This window comes from Ovis canadensis, chromosome 18, assembly GCF_042477335.2.
Source record: "Ovis canadensis isolate MfBH-ARS-UI-01 breed Bighorn chromosome 18, ARS-UI_OviCan_v2, whole genome shotgun sequence".
In the NCBI taxonomy this organism is placed as follows: domain Eukaryota; kingdom Metazoa; phylum Chordata; class Mammalia; order Artiodactyla; family Bovidae; genus Ovis; species Ovis canadensis.
This window is the reverse complement of record NC_091262.1, coordinates 39,505,151-39,526,340: the sequence shown is the minus strand read 5'-3', so window position 1 is coordinate 39,526,340 and position 21,190 is coordinate 39,505,151.

Here is a 21,190-nt window from a genome sequence, read left to right as displayed (position 1 = left end):
GATTATAGGAACCCACTTGTTCCTACCTTAGGGGCCCAAGCAGCAGAGACCTGGTGTCCTAACCAAGGGTCTGGGGAGGTGGTGTCACCTTGGAGACTGTGGAAGTGTGTCCCCAGGTGCAGAGTCTGGGGATTGTGTGGGTCTCACCCCATCCACGTGGGTCAGGATCCTGTTCCTGGAGACCACATATTTGCTCTTTACCTGCAGGGTGTCTTGTTCCCTTGGAGATTCCCAGTGTCTGAACTGAGGGTGTTGCCTGATTAACCCATGGCCTTTTTCTTCTCTTCATCTTGTCACATTCATATGACGTCAGGTACCTTTGAGTGGGCTGTTGCTCTCTGCTGAATGTAAACTTTGGAGGTGTCATATTAATATCATAGCATATCCCATATCTAATTCATAGGGGTCACCACTGTTTGGTTCCCCCTACACCAAGCTCAGGTAATTTGTTTTGTAATTTAATTTTTATTTTATATTGGAGTAGAGTTGTCTTGTTGGTTTCAGATGTGCAGGAACTTAATTTGATTTTACACAGATGTAGGGAAAGAACAAATTAGCCAAGATGGTGATCTCAGGTTCTCTTGCCCCATGGCATCTTGCTTTTGCCACGTGTTTTGTAAATAATGATTGTGTAACAGCTGAGGTAAATTAATAGCACTGTGCATGTGCATAGCAAGGTACTCGCTTGGCCATGGGCTACTTTTGTATAGTAAGTACATATAAGCTCCACCTGGAAAGCCCTTGAGGTTATATTAGGTTATGTTATGACTGCTGCTATGGCTGCTGCGTCAGCCAGGAGAGGATAACTGTGTCTGCAGTTCCTACAGCTCCTTGCGTTTTCTTCCAGCTTCCCTGCTCGCTCCGTGCCTGTCATGAGTTCAATGAATAGCGTGCACAGTGAGATGCAGCGATGCAGTTGGCACGGTGAGCAGGATCAGCAGGACAACACCGGTGTGTCGATTCATTCTCCATTTTTTCCTCATATAGGCTGTTACAGGTTTTTCAGTAGAGTTCCTGATTCTATTGAGTAGGTCCTATTTGACTATCAATTTGATAGATATTAGTGTGGCAACACACTCCAGTACTCTTGCCTGGAAAGTCCCATGGGCCAAGGAGCCTGGTAGCCTGCAGTCCATGGGGTCACTAAGAATTGGACACAACTGAGTGACTTCACTTTCACTTTTCACTTTCATGCATTGGAGAAGGAAATGGCAACCCACTCCAGTGTTCTTGCTTGGAGAATCCCAGTGACGGGGGAGCCTGATGGGCTGCCGTCTATGGGGTCGCACAGAGTCAGACACGACTGAAGCGACTCAGCAGCAGCAATGTGTATATATTAACCCAAATTAATTTATCCCTCCCTTTAAACTTTCTTTTGATGATCGTAACTTGGTTTTCTCAGTCTGTGAGTCTGTTTCTGTTTTGGACATTAGTTCATGGGTATGAATTTATAGATCCCACTTGTAGATGATACCTTACGACACTTGTCTTTTTGTCTCTGACTTACCTCACTTTGTATGAAAGTTTCTCAGGCCATCCATGTTGCTGCAAATGTCACTTTTTCTGTTTCATGGCTGAGTAGTAGTCAACTGCATAGCTGTATCACGTAGTCTTCATTTTTCTTCAGTGGACATATTGGTGGATTCTATGTCTTGGTTATTGCAAATAGTGCTACCCTGAAAGTAAAGAGCACATGTCATTTTGAATGATGAATTTCTCCAGATCTAAGCCTGGGAGTGGGATTGCAGGACCATATGATACATCTGTTTAGTGTTTCCGGGAACCTCCATGTTGTTTTCCATCGTGGCTTCACTATTTACATTCCCACCGAGACTGTAGGAGAATTCCCTTTTCTGTACATCCTCTGCAGTATTTATTTTTTGTATCTTTTCAGTGATGCCTGTTGTGACCGGTGTGTGGTGATACCTCATTGTAGTTTCGATTGGCAATGATTTGATAACTTTTGATGTATCTTTCCATATGCTTGTATTGTTTTATGCTTTGTGAGTACGGCTTACCTCTTGAAACTGGCTTTTTGAAAGTTAGCCCTGTTTGGAATTCTCCAATGATTTACCACAGGACATTTCTTGTGTCTGATGTCCTTTAAAGCCCTGTTGGACTTTGGACTATTAAGAGACCTCCACCACCTGTTTCACAGTGTGTCTGTTAATCTGAACCAGCCAATTGCTCCCCGCTCCCTGTCAACTTTTTTCGGTAACCATGAGATTCTTTTCCAAGTCTGTGAGGATATTTCTCTTTTGTAATGAAATTCATTTGTATCCATTTTTGATATCACCAGAAATGACGTCCTATGATAACTGTCTTTCTGTCGCACTTAGTATGATCGTCTCGAGCTTCTTCCCTGTAACTGGAAATGGCATTTTCCATCCTTGCTAATTCAGAGTAACATTGCACTGTGCATGGGTACCTCATCTTCTGTGTCCACTCATCTGCCCTTCTGCACTTAAGTTGCTTCCCTGGCTTGGTTAATGTGCCTAGTGCTGCCATGATTGTTGGGCAGCAGTTATCTTTTAAAAGTTTTGTGTTTTTTTGCAGATCTACGTTTAGGTATAGGATTGCTGGGTCACTTGGTGCTTCTATGGAGTTTTTTAAAGAACCTCCATAATATTCTCCCTAGTGGACGTGCCCATTTACATTCCCACCCACAGTGGCAGTGTTTTCTTCTCTCCACACTTTCTACGGATTTTATTGTAGATTTTTGAGATGGTCATTCTGGTTGATGTGACGTGATATCTCACTGGACAATTGATTTGCTTTTCTCTAAGAACTAGTGAGGCTGAGTATCCTTTCTTGTATTTTACGGCCATCTCTCTGCCTTCTTTGGAGAAATGTGAATTTTAATCTTTGGCTGATGTTTTTATTGGATTGTTTGTTATTGCATCATCGAGTTGTTTGTACGTGTTGGAGATAAATTCCCTGTGGGTATCTTAGTTTGTAAGAATTTTTTCCATTCGGAGGGTTGTCTCTTTCTTCCACTGATGGTGTTATTTGCTGTGCAAATGCTTTTTAAAAACATGTATTGTATCCCATTTGTTTATTTTTGTTTTATTTGTCCTGATTCTAAAACGTGGATCAAAAAAGAATTTGCTGCATTTTATGTCAAAGTGTGTTTTTTTTTGCTTTTTTCCTTAAGAGTTTCATAGTATCTGTCCTTTTATTTAGCCCTTTAACCTATCTGCAGTTTACTTTTGTGTATGGTGTTAGGGAATGGTCTAATTTCACTCTCATTCTCATGCTAAGGAAGCTGCCTGGTGTCCTTCTTGGTGGCTGCTTGCAGTTTCCATTCCCAGAATCTGTAGGAGGGTTCCCTTGGCTGGACACCCTCTCCAGCATTTATTGTTTGCAGAGTTTCTGCCTAAGGCCATCCTTACCTGTGTGAGGTGATACCTCACTGAAGTTTTTATTTGCATTTCTCTCATACTTAGCAATGTTGACATCTTTTCATGCATTTAAAACACTGTGAGTTAAACTTACTTATTCAAATTGGCTTCTTGAATGCCTGACCCATTCTGAATATTTTTCTGACGACCTCATTTAGGACATTTCCTGAGGATGGTGCTTTTTACTTACAGTCAGGTGGCTCAGACTGTAAAGCGTCCGCCTACAATGCAGGAGACCAGGGTTCAACCCCTGGGTCAGGAAGATCTCCTGGAGAAGGAAATGGAGACCCACTTCAGTATTCTTGCCTGGAAAATCCCATGGATGGAGGAGTCTGGTAGGCTACAGTCTATGGGGTTGCAAAGAATCGGACAAGACTGAGCGACTTCACTTTCATTTCCCCCAGACATTTTGAGTATTAAGTGCCCATGAGCAAAGGTTTCAAAGTTGTTGTTATGGGAAATGGCCACAAGGCGGCAGCATGTCTTTATGCCCAACTCTGGTCACTGGGGGAACCAGAGCCTTGGGGAAAGTCCTGTTCCCTAGACGGTCTGTTAGAGTGGAAAGTGCCAGAAGAAACACCCAAGGCTTGTGTCCCATTCTTCTTCCTCCCCTACCCCGTACCCTGGACACATCCCAGTTCCTGCAACACCAGTCTGGGGAGGGTGCTTTCATCCATAGGTGGGACGACCCAAAGGAAGGAGGCTGGAGGTGGGAACCCAATCACCGGGAGACATGGACCCACGGGGCTTTTCAAAGCTCTTCAGCCCAGAGGCTCCACGTCCTTTGGGTGCAGTAGGAGTAGTTTCCCTGCAGGAGGGCCCTCCTGGAACTGGAGGTTGTGGGACCATGTGGAGGGGAGCAGGCTCACCAGGTCCACGGGGCAGGGCTCATTGGCTGGCACATCCTCCCCGGTTCTGTCAGCCCCGTGACAGTCCATCCTTGGGAAGCCAGCCTGCCCAGGCTTCAGGGATGTGACAGCAGCGCAGGCCACCAGGGCCTGAGGGGAATAGAGTCAGAATTCTCTTTATAATTTGTATTTTATATTGGTGTTGGTGACTTACAGTGTTGTAGGGTCTGTTTGTTTTTTGGTGGACAGAAACATGATTCACTTATGCATAGATGTGTACATATCCTTTTTGGGTTCTCTTCCCGTATAGTTTATTATGCAGTGTTGAGTAGAGGCCCTCACTGATTTTTTGGTAAAGAGTAGTGTGTGTATGTTCGTCTCCACCTGCTCATTTCTCGATGCCCATCACATTTCCCTTTTGGTAACTATAAGGTGCTCTGCATGTTGTGAGGGTTTCTGTTTGGGTAAAGAAGTTCATTTGTATCCATCGTTATAATTCAGCACTAAGTGATATCACATGATACTTGTCTTTCTTTGTCTCCCGTCACTTAGTATGATCGTCTCCACTTCCTTATTGCTGGACATGGCATGATGTCACCCCTTTATGGCTGAGTAATAATGCTCTGCATGCGGGTACCCCATCTTGTTTACCCATTCATCTGTCCTTATCCACTTAGGTTGCGTCCATGTCTTGGCTGTTGTACATAGTGCTTCCTTGAACATTTCGTGCACCTGTCTCTCAATGGTTTTCTCTGAATCTATGCCCAGGAATGGGATTGCTGGTCCTATGGTACTTCTCTGTTTAGTTTTTAATGAACCTTTGTCCTGTTCTCCTATGTGGATTAACTGACTTTCATTCCCACCAACAAGGAGGAGGGTTCTTTTTCCTTCATATCCTCTCCAGCATTTATTGGTATTGATTTTCTGATGCTGACCATCGGAGTGCGTCAAGGCTGTATATTGTCACCCTGCTTATTTAACTTCTATGCAGAGTACATCATGAGAAACGCTGGGCTGGAAGAAGCACAAGCTGGAATCAGAGTGCCGGGAGAAATACCAATAACCTCAGATATGCAGATGACACCACCCTTATGGCAGAAAGTGAAGAGGAGCTAAAAAGGCTCTTGATGAAAGTGAAAAAGGAGAGTGAAAAAGTTGGCTTAAAGCTCAACATTCAGAAAACGAAGATCATGGCATCTGGTCCCATCACTTCATGGGGAATAGATGGGGAAACAGTAGAAACAGTGTCAGACTTTATTTTTTTGGCATCCAAAATCACGACAGATGGTGACTGCAGCCATGAAATTAAAAGACGCTTACTCCTTGGAAGGAAAGTTATGAGCAACCTAGATAGCATATTGAAAAGCAGAGACATTACTTTGCTAACAAAGGTCCATCTAGTCAAGGCTATGGTTTTTCCTGTGGTCATGTATGGATGTGAGAGTTGGACTCTGAAGAAAGCTGAGCACTGAAGAATTGATGCTTTTGAACTGTGGTGTTGGAGAAGACTCTTGAGAGTCCCTTGGACCGCAGGGAGATCCAACCAGTCCATTCTAAAGGAGATCAGCCCTGGGTGTTCTTTGGAAGGAATGATGCTAAAGCTGAAGCTCCAGTATTTTGGGCACCTCATGTGAAGAGTTGACTCACTGGAAAAGACCCTGATGCTGGGAGGGATTGGGGGCAGGAGGAGAAGGGGACAACAGAGGATGAGATGGCTGGATGGCATCACCGACTCGATGCACATGAGTTTGTGTAAATTCCAGGAGTTGGTGATGGACAGGGAGGCCTGGTGTGGTTCATGGGGTCACGAAGAGTCAGACACGACTGAGCGACTGAACTGAATGTTAAACAATGCTGACATCTTTTCATGTTAAATTTTTTAAAAACTGGTGTGAGTTAAGCCACCACTTGAAGTTGGGCACTTGAATGCCTGCCTTGTTTTAAATTCTTTTTTGATGACAATTCCTAGGACATTCCTTGAGGGCATATGTTTTTTTGCTTCCAGCCCCTGGATCCTTGTGAATATTAAATATCCAGCAGCACAATTCTTCATGGTGTTGTTACAGAAAATGGCCACAAGGCGACAGCACTTCTTCATGCTCACACCATTTCAGTTTTTTCCTATAATCTTCTCGTTATTTTCCTTTGGAATAGATTTTATATCTGATACTGCGTTTGTTTCAGGTGTACAGGATCTTGATTCAGTTATGCATAGCCATGTATCTGTTCTCTTTCTGGTTCTTTTTCTCGTATAGGTGATTGCAGTGTATTCAGTAAACTTCCCTCTGTTTTTTAGTATTTACTGTGGATCCAATTCCAAAGAAAGGCAATGCAAAAGAATGCTCAAACTACTGCACAATTGCACTCATCTCACATGCTAGAGAAGTAATGCTCAAACTTTTCCAAGCCAGGCTTCAGCAATACGTGAACTGTGAACTCCGTGATGTTCAAGCTGGTTTTAGAAAAGGCAGAGGAACCAGAGATCAAATTGCCAACATCTGCTGGATCATGGAAAAAGCAAGAGAGTTCCAGAAAAACATCTATTTCTGCTTTATAGACTATGCCAAAGCCTTTGACTGTGTGGATCACAATAAATTGTGGAAAATTCTGAAAGAGATGGGAATACCAGACCACCTGACCTGCCTCTTGAGAAATCTGTATGCAGGTCAGGAAGCAACAGTTAGAACCGAACATGGAACAACAGATTGGTTCCAAATAGGGAAAGGAGTACATCAAGGCTGTATATTGTCATCCTGCTTATTTAACTTCAGAGTACATCATGAAAAATGCTGGACTGGAAGAAACACAAGCTGGAATCAAGATTCAGTTCAGTTCAGTTAAGTCGCTCAGTCGTGTCCGACTTTCTGCGACCACATGAATCGCAGCACACCAGGCCTCCCTGTCCATCACCATCTCCCAGAGTTCACTCAGACTCACATCCATTGAGTCCGTGATGCCATCCAGCCATCTCATCCTCTGTCATCCCCTTCTCCTCCTGCCCACAATCCCTCCCAGCATCAGAGTCTTTTCCAGTGAGTCAACTCTTCGCATGAGGTGGCCAAAGTACTGGAGTTTCAGCTTTAGCATCATTCCTTCCAAAGAAATCCCAGGGTTGATCTCCTTCAGAATGGACTGGTTGGATCTCCTTGCAGTCCAAGGGACTCTCAAGAGTCTTCTCTAACACCACAGTTCAAAACCATCAATTTTTCAGCGCTCAGCCTTCTTCACAGTCCAACTCTCACATCCATACATGACCACAGGAAAAACCATAGCCTTGACTAGACTGACCTTAGTTGGCAAAGTAATGTCTCTGCTTTTGAATATATTATCTAGGTTGGTCATAACTTTTCTTCCAAGGAGTAAGCGTCTTTTAATTTCATGGCTGCAGTCACCATCTGCAGTGATTTTGGATGCCAAAAAAATAAAGTCTGACACTGTTTCGACTGTTTCCCCATCTATTTCCCATGAAGTGATGGGACCGGATGCCATGATCTTCGTTTTCTGAATGTTGAGCTTTAAGCCAACTTTTTCGCTATGCTCTTTCACTTTCATCAAGAGGCTTTTTAGCTCCTCTTCACTTTCTGCCATAAGGGTGGTGTCATCTGCATATCTGAGGTTATTGATATTTCTCCCGGCAATCTTGATTCCAGCTTGTGCTTCTTCCAGCCCAGTGTTTCTCATGATGTACTCTGCATAGAAGTTAAATAAGCAGGGTGACAATATACAGCCTTGATGTACTCGTTTTCCTATTTGGAACCAGTCTGTTGTTCCATGTCTAGTTCTAACTGTTGCTTCCTGACCTGCATACAGATTTCTCAAGAGGCAGGTCAGGTGGTCTGGTATTCCCATCTCTTTCAGAATTTTCCACAGTTTATTGTGATCCACACAGTCAAAGGTTTTGGCATAGTCAATAAAGCAGAAATAGATGTTTTTCTGGAACTCTCTTGCTTTTTTCATGATAAGATTGCCGGGAGAAATATCAATAACCTCAGATATGCAGATGACACCACCCTTATGGCAGAAAGTGAAGAGGAGCTAAAAAGCCTCTTGATGAAAGTGAAAGAGGAGAGTGAAAAACTTGGCTTAAAGCTCAACATTCAGAAAACGAAGATCATGGCATCCACTCCTGTCACTTCCTGGGAAATAGATGGGGAAACAGTGGAAACAGTGTCAGACTTTATTTTTTTGGCCTCCAAAATCACTGCAGATGGTGACTGCAGCCATGAAATTAAAAGACGCTTACTCCTTGGAAGAAAAGTCATGACCAACCTAGATAATATATTCAAAAGCAGAGACATTACTTTGCCGACTAAGGTCAGTCTAGTCAAGGCTATGGTTTTTCCTGTGGTCATGTATGGATGTGAGAGTTGGACTGTGAAGAAGGCTGAGCGCCGAAGAATTGATGGTTTTGAACTGTGGTGTTGGAGAAGACTCTTGAGAGTCCCTTGGACTGCAAGGAGATCCAACCAGTCCATTCTGAAGGAGATCAACCCTGGGATTTCTTTGGAAGGAATGATGCTAAAGCTGAAACTCCAGTACTTTGGCCACCTCATGTGAAGAGTTGACTCATTGGAAAAGACTCTGATGCTGGGAGGGATTGTGGGCAGGAGGAGAAGGGGACGACCAAGGATGAGATCGCTGGATGGCATCACTGACTCGATGGATGTGAGTCTGAGTGAACTCCGGGAGTTGGTGATGGACAGGGAGGCCTGGCGTGCTGTGATTCATGGGGTCGCAAAGAGTTGGACATGACTGAGCGCCTGAACTGAACTGATGGATCATCTGTTTGATAGATATCAACATATATATGTCAATTCCAAACTCTTAATTTACCCGGACTGTATCTGGAGGTCGGGGTCTCTGCAGGGGCAAGAGGCACTCTGCCTGCTGCCCACTCCAGTCCCCGGACACTCCAGCATAGGTAGTCCAAGCAACAGGCTCCGGGAATGTGACACCAGCTCATGGCACTATGGCCTGAGGGGAGTAGAGGCAGCATTTAAAAAATGTTTTTATTCTATTATTTGAATTGAGGTATATTGGTGAATTACATTCTTGTGGTTTTTTTTTTCCCTCGTTTTCAGTCTAATGCAAATTGATTCGCTTCTACATAGATGTATCTATGGGTTTTGGGGGTTATTTTTCCATAGAGGTCATTACAGAGAGTTGTGTAAGTTTCCTTGTGTTACACAGTGGGTCGTGGTGACTTATTTTCTAGATAGTAGTGTGCATGTTGGTCTGAAACAACTCATTTCTCCCTGACCCACATCATTCTTCCTTGGTTACTAGAAGTTTCTTTCCAAAGTCTGAGAGGTTGTGTCTCTTTGGGAAAGAAGTTCATTTGAATCCGTCTTTAAATTACACCTGGAAGTGATATCATATATTTGCCTCTCCCTGACTCCTCTACTTCACTCGGAATGATCATCTCTACTTTCTTTTCTATGGCTGAATTTGGCATTATTTCCTACTTCTTTATGGTTGAGAAATACTGCATGGTGTCCATCATCTGTATCCATTCATCTGTATTTTCTACCATTAGCTTGCTTCCCGGACTTGGCTATTGTACCTTGTGGGGCCAGGATTGCAAGGGTACCAGTGTCTTTCAAATTTTGGAATTGCTCCAGAAGCCTGCCCTGGCATGGGACTGCTGGGCCCTATTGTCGTGGAATATCTACTACAGTTACAGGTTTCTGTGCGTATTGGAGAAAAGTATTTCTGTGTATAAAGCATGCAAGAAAGGAAGGCAGGAGGTCATCCTTGTGGGTCACCTAAATCATGTATATATTTGCGTTTGTATCTCATAATCCCTTTTGTGTAGTAAATTACTTTGCCTGTATCTCTTTCATTTCGCCTAGAAGGAACATCATCTGGTCTTTTCTTCACTGTTGCTGACTTTATTTAGAGTATGAGCCTCAAAAGCCCATCCTTGCGGGAAACATTGGAATAATTGCAGTGGTGGGTCCATGTCTGAGTAGTGGCCTGCTGTACACTGTGCACTGCATTTCTGTACGATTTAGCCTGTTGATGGACTTCTCCTTGGGTCTGTGTCTTGAGTACGGGAGGTACCACTGCAGTGAAGGTTGGAGTACACGTGTCATTTTGAATGACGTTTTTTCCGTAGTATATGCCCAGGTGTAGGGATTAAAATCTTAGGCTTAGCTCTCTCGAAATTTTCTGTTTGGCTGATGGGGCTGCCCTTTCTAGTGGCTGTTGCTAATGTCCATTCCCGTGGAGCGTGTAGGGAGCGTTCCATGATCTCCTGGCTCTCTTCCCCATTTACTGTTTGCAGACAGGATGGACATTCTGTCAGGTGGGATTTGATTTCCTGTCGTCATTTTGGTTGGCATTTCTCCTGTAATAATTAGGAATGCTGAGCATATTGCCGTGTGTGTGTGTGTGTTTTCCCTTGTTGTGTGAGGAAAATCTACCTGTTGCAGTTGGCTGCTTGAAAGTTGGTTGTGTTTGGAATTTATTTATGCAATACCAGTAACAGGACCTTTTCTGAGGACAGTTGTCAGTCACAGAGCCCTAGGCCTTGTGAACAGGAGTGGAGATGCCAAGAAGTACCGGTTACTGGCAAGTTGCAGTTACAGGAAATGACCACAAGGCGGCAGCACTTCTTCATACCAACTCTGAAACAACCAGAGTTTTAGGAATAGTTGGCTTCCTGGGCTGTGCATTAGAGAGGGATGTGGCTGAGCAAACACCCAGGGGTTTAAATATCACTACTTCTTCCCCCTAAAGCTTTACCCCTCCTTTCCAGACTCATGACTACCTGGGGCACTGCTCCCTGCCGAGGTGCCTAGGAGGCTGCACCCTCAGGAAGGAGCCCTCAGCTGGGGTCCCAGTGCCAGGGCCCTGGATACTTGGCGACTTTATCCTGGTCCTCAAGGCCAGAGGGTCAGACCACCATCATTGGGGTGCACTAGGGATTCTGGTCCCACCCAGAGAAAACCAGACAGTACAGGTTTAAGAGGAGTCTCAATGCAGCGCACCCTGCCAGGCTGTATCGGCCCCACCCAAGTCCAGCTCTGGGACTCAAGCCTACTCAGATTCCAGGGATCAGATAGCATCCCAAGTCAGGGAGGCTGGAGGGACTAAACTAGGCATAACTTTTCTTTCCTTTAATCTCAAGCCAATGGTATGTTGAAGTATAGTTGATTTGCAGTTTTGTGCTCATCCTCAGTGTAAAAGGCACTGATTCAGTTATGACATATACTTACAGCATATTTGCACTTAAAAAAATTTTTTTTGCCATAGAGGTTATTGAACAAGGTGGAGTAAATTTCTCAGTGCTAAACATCAGATCCTTGTGGAGTATCTGTTAGAGATACAGATGTGCAAGATATGAAGGAGATAGTCCTTTTGGATTATCTATTACAGCTACAGATTTCTATGTGTATGTTAGAGATAAACCTTTCTTTGTACATGGAAGGAAAGACGAAAGAAAAGGAGGAAGGTAGGAGATAATCCCTGTGAATTACCTAGTAAAGATTTCTGTGGGTATGTTAGAGATTTCAGTGCATATGTGGAAGGAAGGAAGGAGATAATTCTTGTGGATTATGTATTATAAATACTGATTTCTGTGTATATGTTAGTACTGACCTCCTAATTCATACCTGGTCTTTTCCTTTTTTGGAAAGCTTTGTGTTTTAAACTTAGTGTCTCTTGTTGTGTGGTAAATTCTTCCCCTGTATATCTTTTTTTTTTTTTTTTTTTTTGTGAAGAAGGGACATCATCAGCTATATTTTTTCTATGTTGCTGTCTACACTCAATATATGATCCTTTAATTAACATCCATCTTTATCTGGACTAATGGCATAATTTCATGGTGCTTTTTCATGTCTGAGCAAAAGCCTAAGGTATATGTACCACATTTCTTTCAGTTTTAATCTTTCAATGGAGTGTTTCTTTGGTCTGTTTCTTTTCACTGCTGGGAGTAGCCCTGCAGTGAACGCTGGGGTGCGTGTGCCATTTGAATGATGCTTTTTTGTATTATAGGCTCAGGTGTGGGTATTAAGATCCTAGGCTTAGCTGTCTTGAAATTTTCATTGTTGCCTGTGGAGGCTGTCCTTTCTAGGGGCTGTTGCCAATGTCCATTCCCATGGAACATGTACAGGGGGATTCCATCATTTCCTAGTTCTCTCCATTTCCTGTTTGCTTGCAGTCAGGATAACCATTCTCTCGGGTGGAATTTGATTACTTGTCATCTTGATTGGTATTCTTTCTGTAATAAATAGGGATGCTGCGCATCTTGTCCTGTGACTGTTTGGTTTTTTTCTTTTTTTTCCTTAAAGGATGTGAGGAAAATTTACCTGTTACAACTGGCTTCTTGAAGGTTGGTTGTGTTTGGAATTCATGTCTGCAATACCCACTGTAGGACCTTTGCTGAAGGCAGTTGCCATTCTAGCCCCACACGTGTGTGTGCAGGCTAACTCGCTGTAGTCGTGTCCTACTTTGTGCAAGCCCGTGGGCTGTAGCCTGTGAGGCTCCTCTGACCATGGGATTCTCCAGACAGGAATACTGGAGTGTGTTTCCATGCCTTCCAGGGGATTTTCCCCACGGGACTTGTGAATTGGAGATGCCAGTAAGCACCTGTGGTCAAGTTGTAATCATAGGAAATGTCCACAAGGCGGCAGTACTTCTTCACGCCAACTCTGGTTCCATCTGCAACCAGATTCTTAGGGAAAGTAGGCTTCCTGGATGGTGAATTGGAGTGGAATGTGCCTGAGCAAACACCCAAGGGCCTGAGTCTCACTACTTCTTGCCCCTAAAGCTTCACCCCTCCCCTCCAGACTCATCAGTACTTGGGGAATGGCTCCCTGCTGAGGTGCCTAGGAGGCTGCCCTCTCAGGAAGGAAGCTTCAGCTGGGGACCCCAGCACCAGGAGACCTGGTACCCGGTGAGGTTACCCTGGTCCTCAAGACCAGAGGGTCAGGCCACCATCGTTGGGGTGCACTAGGGATTCTTGTCCCAGCTAGAGTAAAGCAGACAATAGAGGCTTAAGAGGAGTCTCCATGAAGAGCACCTTGGAGGGTTGTCTTGATCCCACCCCAGTCTGGCCCTAGGACTCTGGTCTACTCAGCTTCCGGTGATAGGACAGCAGCCCAAGTCATGGTGGTCAGAGGGAATAAACTAGGCATCACTGTTCTTTCCTTTAATCTCATACTATGAGATGATGCTATGCTGAAGTACACTCGATTTGCAGTGTTGTGCTTGTCCTAAACGTGCAATGGACTGATTCCATTATATATATATATACACACACACACAGCATATTTGTACTTAAAAAAAATTCTTTTGCCATAAGGATTATTGAACAAGTTGAGTAAGTTTCTCTGTGTTGAACACCAGGTGCCTGCGGAACATTTATTAAACCTTTTTCTGTTCATGTGCAAGGAATGAAGGAAGGAGATTATCCTTGTGATTCTACTTGTGGATTATCTATTACAGCTGTAGATTTCTATGTATATGTTAGAGATAAGTATTTCTGTGTTTATGTGCATGGAAGGAAGGATGGAAGGAAGGAAGGCAGGAGATAATTTTTGTGGATTACCTAATATAGATACTGATTTCTGTGGGTATGTTAGAGATAAAGATTACTGTGCATATGTCAAAGGAAGGAGATAATGATTTTGGATTATCTATTACAGATTCTCTGTATATGTTAGAAATAGAAGTTTCTGTGTACATTTGGAAAGAAGGAAAGAGATAATCCTTCTGGATTAGCTATTACAGATACAGATTTCTGTGTATATGTTAGCCCTGACCTTCTAATTCCTACTTGCTCTTTCACTTTTTCTTGGAGACTTCGAATTGTGTTTGAATTCTGAGTCACTTACTGTGTTGTAAATTTGTTCCTTTGTATCTCTTTTAAAATTTCGCCTACAAGGGACATCATATGCTATTTTTTATTCTCTGTCTGGCTGACCTCACTTAGTCTACAATCCTCCAGGGCCCATTCCTGTGACAGTTGGTTGCATAATTGAATAATTCCAGTGGCCATTTTTCATGGCTGATAATAGTCCCTTGTATATACACACCACATCTTTAGCCTTCAATCTGTCAAAAGACATCTTGCTGGTTCTGTCTTGGCTGTTGTAACTAGTGCAGTAGTGAACGCTGGGGGTGCATGTGACACTTTGAATGATAGTTTTCTCGGATACAGGCCCAGGTATGGGTATGTCTGATCATGGGCTGAACTCTCTTGGAATTTTATTTTCAGGCCTACAGAGGCTGTTCTAGTGGCTGACCATGTAAGGGAGTTCCTCTTCTCCCATCTCTCTCCTGCGTGTAATATTTGTAATCGTGTGAGAGTGCCCATTCTGGCAGGTGGGATGCGATTTCTTGTCGTTTTGACTGACATCTTATTTAGGGATGTAGAGCATCTTGTCCTGTGGCCATTTTTTTTTTTTTTTTCTTTTCATTAAAGGGTGTGAGGAAAATTTACCTGTTACAGTTGGCTTCTTGAAAGTCAGTTGTGTTTGGAATTTATTTCTGCAATACCTGCCCCAGGACCTTTCTAGACGGTGGCTGTCATTAACAGCCCCACAGGCCTTGTGAACTGGAGGTGCTCATAAGCACCAGAGCTCAAGTTGTAGTTATAGGAAATGTCCACAAGGCGGCAGCACTTTTCATGCCCAATTCTGCTTCCTTGGGCAGTCTGATCCTTAGGGATCAGATCATGTGTGTGAATTACAATGGAATGGAGAACGCAATGGCAACCCACTCCAGTACTCTCGCCTGGAGAGTCCCATGGATGGAGGAGCCTGGTAGGCTGCAGTCCATGGGGTCTCTAAGAGTCGGGTATGACTGAGTGACTTCACTTTCACTTTTCACTTTCATGCATTGGAGAAGGAAATGGCGGCCTACTCCAGTATTCTTGCAGAGCCTTGGTGGGCTGCTGTCTATGGGGTCACACAGAGTCGGACACGACTGAAGCGACTTAGCAGCAACAGCAGCAGCAGCAGCAGTGTCTGAGCCAACACCCAACGGCTGGTGTCTCACTACTTCTTCCCCCTAAAGCTCCACACCTCCCCTCCAGACCCATCCATACCTGGGCCAGGGCACCTGGTGAGGTGCCTAGGAGGCTGTGCTCTCAAGAAGGAGGCTTGAATTGGGGTCCCCAGCACAAATTAGACTTGGTCTAGGTTACTTTTCCAGAGTTTGAGGCCAGATGGTCAGGTGACCATCCTTTGGTTTAACTAGGGACTCTGGTCCCAGCCAGAGCAAACCAGACAATACTCAATTAAGGACACTCTGCCCAGTTGTTTGGCCCTACTACAGGGCAGTCGTGGGTTCCAAGGCTGCTCAGAATCCAGGGATGGGATAGCAGCCCAAGTCAGGAAGGTGGGAGGAAATTAACTAGACACTGATCTTCTTTCCTTTTCTTTAATGCTAATGCTATAAGGGAATATAGTTGATTTGCCATTTTTTGCTTGTCATCAGTATACAATCGCCTGATTCTGTTATGACTTATGTTTATGTACAGCATATCTGTTCTTTTTTGGATTGTTTTGCCCTAGAGGTTATTGTAGAATTTCCAGCAAAGTTCCCTGTGCTGAACATTAGGTGTTTTTTGAGTATCTGTTAGATATACAAATTTCTGTGCAAATGTGGATGGATTGAAGGAAGGAGATAATCCTTGCAAATTGTCTATTACAGATACAGATTTCTCTGTTTATGTTAGAGATGCAGATTTTGTGTTTATGTGGGTGGGAGGAGCAAGGAAGGAGATATTCCTTGTGGATTATCTACTGAAGATACTGATTTATGTGTATATGAGGAAGGAAGGAGGTAATCCTTGTGGATTTTCTATTACAGATTTCTGTGTATATGTTAGAGATACAGATTCTTTGTGTATGTGGAAGGAATGAAGGAAGGTAGGTAGGAGATATTCCTTGTGGATTATCTATTACAGATTCATGTTCCTATTTATATGTTAGTCCAGATTTTCTAATTCATCCTCAGCCCTTCACTTTTTTTTGGGAGGGGGGACACTTTGTGTTTGAATTCTCAGTCTCTTTTTATGTTGTAAATTAGTTCCATTGCATCTCTTTTTTCATTTTGCATAGAAGGGAGATAGTGTACTATTGTCTTTCCTTGACTGGTTGACGTGGTTAGTGTTAAGATTCTTCAAGGTCCATCCCTGTGGTGACCACGGGCATAGTTTCATAATTTCAGTGGTGTTCTTCATGGTCCATTTTATCCATGCACTGCCTCTTTAAGCTTTAATCTATCAGTGGACATTTTCTGGGTCTGTGTTTTGCTGTTGTAAGTAGGGCTGCAGTGAATGTTGAGGTGCATGTGTCTTTTTGAACGGTGGTTTTTCGGATATAAGCCCATATAGAGGTATGTTGGATTCTAGGCTTAGTTTTCTGAAGATCTTTTTCTAGCATGTGGTGGCTGTACTTTCTAGGGCTGTTGGCAATCTCCGTTCCCACTGACTGTGTCAAGTAGGTTCCATCACTACCCAGCTCTCCCACACGTGTATTGTTGCAGACTTGTGAGGATGGCCGTTCTGGTGGGTTGGATTTGATTTCTTGTTGTCATTTTGATTAGCATTTCTCCTGTAATAATTAGGTACAATGAGAATATTACCCTGTGACAGTTTGGGACTTTTTTCCTTACAGGTGTGAGGAAAACTGACCTTGTGCCATTGGCTTCTTGAAAGTCGGCTGTGGTTGCAATTTATTTCTGCAGTATTCACTGCAGGACCTTTCCTGAGGGTGAGCGTGTCTGTGTGCTAAGTCGCTTCAGTCGGGTCCCACTATTTGTGACCCTGTGGACCACAGTCCACCAGACTCCTCTGTCCATGGGATTATCTAGGCAAGAATACCAGAGTGGGGTGCCATACCCTCCTCCACTGGATCTTCCTGACCCAGGGGTCAAACCAGTATCTTTATGTCTCCTGCACTGGCAGGCAGTTCTTTACCACTAGCGCCACCTGGGAAGCCCTCAGTTCACTTCAGCCACTCAGTCGTGTCCGACTCTGCGACCCCATGAATCGCAGCACGCCAGGCCTCCCTGTCCCTCACCAACTCCTGGAGTTCACTCAGACTCGCGTCCATCGAATTGGTGATGCCATCCAGCCATCTCATTCTCTGTCGTCCCCTTCTCCTCCTGCCCCCAATCCCTCCCAGCATCAGAGTCTTTTCCAATGAGTCAACTCTTCGCATGAGGTGGCCAAAGTACTGGAGTTTCAGCTTCAGCATCATTCCTTCCAAAGAAATCCCAGGGTTGATCTCCTTCAGAATGGATTAGTTGGATCTCCCTGCAGTCCAAGGGACTTTCAAGAGTCTTCTCCAACACCACAGTTCAAAAGCATCAATTCTTTGGCGCTCAGCCTTCTTCACAGTCCAACTCTCACATCCATACATGACCACAGGAAAAACCATAGCCTTGACTAGACGGACCTTAGTCGGCAAAGTAATGTCTCTGCTTTTGAATATATTATCTAGGTTGGTCATAACTTTTCTTCCAAGGAGTAAGCGTCTTTTAATTTCATGGCTGCAGTCACCATCTGCAGTAATTTTAAAAAAATAAAGTCTGACACTGTTTCTCCATCTATTTCCCATGGAGTGATGGGACCAGATGCCATGATCTTCGTTTTCTGAATGTTGAGCTTTAGGCCAACTTTTTCGCTCTCCTCTTTCACTTTCATCAAGAGGCTTTTGAGTTCCTCTTCACTTTCTGCCATAAGGGTGGTGTCATCTGTACATCTGAGGTTATTGGTATTTCTCCCAGCAATCTTGATTCCAGCTTGTGTTTCTTCCAGCCCAGTGTTTCTCATGATGTACTCTGCATATAAGTTAAATAAGCAGGGTGACAATAGAATCCTAAAAAGTCATTAACAACTCACCTTGTCATACAGAAAGAGGTTAAGCTGTAACACCAGGGCAAACTGTTAAACCTCAAGTGGAATGGTCACACTGAAGCCTGAGATGTGGGAAGTGTCTGTTGACGTGGTGGTCTCACTGTGTGCCTCCTTGGCTGTGTCTGTATTGGCTCAAGGAACAGCTTTCATTGGTCCCAACAGAAGCCTTCCCTTTGAAGGGAGCAGTGCACATCTTTAAAACTGCTAAAAAATCCAAAAATGAGCCCATCGCCTTGAGTAACATGATAATGAATGTCCCTGTAGTTAGACTAAGAAGAAAGGAAATAACTAAATATTTCATAAATCATTATCTGTGATAAAGATCGTCAAGTTGAGATTTCAAACCTAATTTATTTTACGCATCTGAAAATTAAAGATTCATCCTGAATGCTCCTCATTGTTAATTATTAAAGAAATGCAAATCAAAACTTCGATGAGGTACCACCTCAAACTGGTCAGAATGCCCATCATTTAAAACTCTCCAAGTAACGAGTGTTGCGGAGGGTGTGGAGAAAAGGGAACCCTCCTACACAGTTGGTGGGAATGTAAATTGGTGTAGTCACTGTAGAGAACAGTATGGCGCTTCCTCAAAAAAACTAAAAATAGTTACCATGTGATCTAGCAATCCCAATTCAAGCCATACATCCAGACAAAGCCATAATTCGAAAAGATACATACAGTATTCTAAAAGAATTTGTGCATACCAGCTGCGGATCTGACGAGAAACCTTACTCTCACATCTGAGATGTCGAATTTGTTTTCACATATTGGCTGCTATGTTTAGACCCTTGGTTCATACTCCATGTAACCCCAGAGTGTCATAATTAAATCCAATTTGAATTTTAGTCTTATTTTTTGGATGTGGTTTCCCTCCAGCAGCATAGGAGCATTCCCTTTTCTCCAGGTCCTGTTTCCTTCTATGGCCTGTTACTTGTTGATATGAATGTCAATTTCATTCTAGCTCAGTTTGAACAAAGAAGCAAAAAAATCAAGGGGCCTAAGTTTTCTGTTTTCTTCATGGAGAAAGATGAAACTGTTAGAAGACTAAGTCCCTGTAGCTTATATGCTCTTTGAACCACTAATTGTTTGCAGGAGTTTGATTTTTATTTTCAAGTGTGACATTTTATTCATATAATAACAAATAACAGAATTAGAAGAAAGTAATTTGAAATTATGGCTTGCTTCTACCTAGAAAATCTGAACCAAAGGAACAATGGAAACTGCAAAATCATGTTTCCAAACTTTTAAGAATATTTTAGGTTTGCAAATAACTAGTATGCTTGGAATTAAACCAGTGTATTTTTATTCTGATAAAGAATGTACTTTTCCAGAAGACTTCCAGTGTGGCTGCTTCCTGCTGAAAACCTGGGATACTGGAATCAGGCCACTTCCTGTCTGTTTGTACAGGACACGGGGAGGCACTGTAAGAAATTCCTGGATCTCCCCTGGGTCCTGACCATCATGTGGCCACAGAAGTTGGTAGCATTCAGTTTCCTGATGTGTGTGAAGTGTGGAGCCCAGTGATGATTTCTTCTTCAAGAAATGTATATCCTAGTTCCCACATGAAGGTGAGCCCCCTGTCCAACCATGAGAGACCCTGCATGGGTGTGACCTGTGCCTCCTGGGAGACCAGCCCTAGACTAGTTTGAACCTGACCAAGTTCCGTCTACATGGTAGGTTTAGACCTCTTTAAGTCTCTTGAGAGTCCCTTGGACTGCAAGGAGATCCAACCAGTCCATTCTGAAGGAGATCAGCCCTGGGATTTCTTTGGAAGGAATGATGCTAAAGCTGAAGCTCCAGTACTTTGGCCACCTCATGCGAAGAGTTGACTCATTGGAAAAGACTCTGATGCTGGGAGGGATTGGGGGCAGGAGGAGAAGGGGATAACCGAGGATGAGATGGCTGGATGGCATCACTGACTCGATGGACGCGAGTCTGAGTGAACTCCAGGATATGGTGATGGACAGGGAGGCCTGGTGTGCTGCGATTCATGGGGTCGCAAAGAGTCAGACACAACTGAGTGACTGAACTGAACTGAACTGAAGTCCTGTCTACACTGATTATGTTTAATGAGACCGTGTGCTTTCTGCAGTGAGGACATTTAGACCTGACTATTTTTGGAAGGAATGATGCTAAAGCTGAAACTCCAGTACTTTGGCCACCTCATGTGAAGAGTTGACTCATTAGAAAAGACTCTGATGATGGGAGGGATTGGGGGCAGGAGGAAAAGGGGATGACAGAGGATGAGATGGCTGGATGGCATCACTGACTCAATGGATGTGAGTTTGAGTGAACTCCAGGAGTTGGTGATGGACAGGGAGGCCTGGAGTGCTGCGATTCATGGGGTCGTAGAGAGTCGGACACGACTGAGTGACTGAACTGAACTGATTCTGTCTGCACTGGGGCATGGGGACCTGGGTGCAGGCCTGGCCTGGCCTCTGTCTGGGAAACTCCTTGCCTGCGTCTGAGCATCAGTGCTTAGATGTCTGGGCTCTGGGGCTGGGTGGGCTTCTCTGGGAACCGTGCTCTCCCTCTGAGTGGGCTTCCCTGGCCCTCCCAGGGGTCAGTGCTGCGGTCGGGCTCCTAGTCTGTCCCCTGCCAGATTCACCTTCCCTGGGGCTCCTGGAGACCCCTCATGTGGCTACCTGGTAATCATTCCAATGTTCCAGCACATTCAGGTTGAGTAGGGAGACAGGTTCACCTGGTGAATTGGTTCCAGGGCACAGGGATCAAGCAAAAAGTCAATGGGCAGCAGGTGAGGCTGCTGCTGTGATCTCCTTCGAGTCGACACTCTCCTTCGAAGAGAACAGAGCTGCCCCTCATCTCTCAGCCCAGCTCTCCGTGTTTTCTCAGCACCTCAGCGGGACCAGAAAGACAGAGCCTGTCAGAACCAAGGTAGAGTGTTCACCTCTAGCACGAGCTTTCAAACAAGGGACCATATGATTATGGTACCAAAGTGAAAACAGGAGGGGCCTGACTTCTCAGGAACAATTGTGGGGGAGGAGATGGACCCTACACTTCTTTCTAGGATCCCAGGAGGCCCCAGGGTCCTGGCTTGTTCACACACT